The sequence below is a fragment of the Pinus tabuliformis genome, chromosome 7, assembly GCF_031772625.1.
Source record: "Pinus tabuliformis cultivar Carrire ecotype Pingquan chromosome 7, CPIR1, whole genome shotgun sequence".
NCBI lineage: Eukaryota > Viridiplantae > Streptophyta > Pinopsida > Pinales > Pinaceae > Pinus > Pinus tabuliformis.
In genome coordinates this window covers 1,617,617,888-1,617,620,427 of record NC_142293.1, presented here as the reverse complement: position 1 = coordinate 1,617,620,427, position 2,540 = coordinate 1,617,617,888, and positions in this window count along the sequence as shown.

The window sequence follows — 2,540 nt, the reverse complement described above, 5'->3', positions numbered from 1 at the left end:
GGCGAGACCTATGGTATCTAGTATGTCTTGTCATTAGCTATGAATGGGTCAATGGAAGTCCAAGTCATGTATTATTTTGTATACCATTGATGTAGCCCCATTACATTGGGTGCATAATGTAAACTTGGGTCCATAGAAGTCTGGGTTGTTGATAGGTGTAGAGGAGTAATATGGCAGTTGTATGTATTTGTCACAGCCATGTATTTGCTTCATGAAGCTTGTTATATGTATGGAACTTCATTGTACATAATTTTATATCAAAGTGGTGCAGCGGATGTGTTGCTACAATAGTAAAGAGAGTGTGATTTTAGCTTCATTACATGCTTAGGGGGAGCATGTTCAGTTTTTAGAGATTGCATGGCATTGGCTAGAGACTTGCCGGCTGTTGAGTTCCTTGCTTCACATGCTTATCTTACAAGAAATACATCTTTGGGTTGCATCAATATGGTGTTGATTATGACAAGGGGGGTATTTCTCTCTTCCAGCACATTATTTGGCATTGTACTTTAGTGTTTGTATGGCCCTTTTGCATTGATGTCAAAGGGGGAGAGAATTTGGATTGATAGATATCAGCCTCAAATGTTGAATTGAGGTTGACATCAATACCAAAGCAAGATCTTGTTGGCATTGTAGTATTTGCATTGATGTCAACACGGTCATAGCGTTGACTATCATACAGATGAATGAGTGTTTGGTTGTAGCAGTGGTCAGCTTGTTTGTCTTGTTGGTTGGCGTTGATGTCAACATGGTTATGACATGACCTAGTGCATGATTTAGTGCAGGGTTTAGAGGTTGAGTAGATATAGTTGCATGGTATGTTATGATGGATTTTTATATGTTGATGGTGCTTCTACAAGTGTTGGAAGACATTGATTTATTTCCACTTGTGTTGGATGACTTGAGGTGACTCTACAGGTGTTGGAGGCAGTTGGATGACTTGGTGTTTCTACTGCAGGTGTTGGAGATGTTGCTACAAGTGTTACAAATGTTGCTACAGGTGCTAGAGGCATTTGGACAACTTGTTATTGTTGCTTGAGGAGCTGGAGGTGTTGGTCTTGATGAGGAGTTTGGAAGACTAGGGCCTACATGTCATTGACTTGTTGCAGAGGTTCTTGGCCTATGTCATCAGTTGCAGACTTGTCATAGAGGTTTGGAGGTGTGTTTTAGAGTTGATGAAGGTGTCCAAGAAGTTTGGCAAAGATCTGGCCTGAATTATTTTGAGTTTTCTTATCCTCTGACATAGTTGCATGGAGACAAGCTTGTGAATGCGTCTGAGAGGCTCCAGTCACTGGGAAGCAGGCCTATGCATGTGGCCAGTCGAGATCAGCTAGCGTTGTGTCTCCGACTATTGCCTAAAGCATGTTTTTCTCTGCATTCCTCTTGCACATCGGGTGTTTATTTGATTTTATGGCTTGTCTTGTTCAGGTCTCATCATGTAAAGGTCAGAAAAAGGTTAATGAGATTCTAGAATGTGATTAACATTCACAATATCCTTCATGAAGTGGAGTTAGTGGCTTGATCAAGTCAATGAGTTGAATATGGATCGAATCAAGCGTATGAATAGAGTTTTTGGAGCTCAATAGTTCTTGGTAATTATTGAATTGAGAACCTCAATTCATTTTTATATATTGGAGAGAGCTTAATGATGGTTTGGTTAGATGATTTATGTTTTTAGTGAGTGTGAGTTTGGAGGATAGTGTGCAAGTTGTGAGAGTTGTACGATGAATATTTTCTAAAGCAATTTGCATGTGTTGCAGCAGTGAGTAGAAGTATGTTTTAGCCAATATTTTGTGCAACGAGCGAGGAGGTGAAATAGAGCTTGTTTGCAATGTTGGTGAGATTGTGTTGCAGTTTAGTGTTGTGGTTTTAGTTTTTTATTGTGTGCCTTGAAGGTATGTTACTGTGGTGTTCATGTTGAGTAGTTCTTGGTTCCAGTCTGAAAATGTATGAAATGAGAACCAACTTTACATTTGGATTTAGTGCCAAGATTTGTTGATGAATGGAAGAATGTTGTGGTGTAGTCACTTTTTGAAACCAATCTTCAGTGTAGTCCTCGCTCTCCTAGTTCTCTTCTTTATTATCATGCCTTGAATTTTTTCTCGAAGCTCTTCATTCTCTAAAGGGTACCAAGGATTTGGAGACAAACATGTCAGATGCACATGGAATGTGGACAGCCAAATAAGGTAAAGCGTGAATACATTTTCTATTAACAAATGATATACGTTTATAATACATGGGAGTGACCATTGGATTCCACATTCCAAGGTCTCTCGGACTCCCTTTTACGGTTTATCTTCCACACCATAACCCTCAGAGGATTAGGTGTCCAACATTCCCCCCCTTAATCCGAAGGGTTATGTATGAGTCCAAGAAGAGAGTTGTAATACAAAATGTGAAAAAATGCATGGCAGCACTAGGCTGAATGTCTGAAATGTTGGTATAAAGGGAGGTGGTTTAAGGATGACCACCAACACTGGAATGCTTAGTGCAGTTCCCGGAACTCTTCCAGGTTTGGAAAGAAGATGAGATCTTTTGCAAGA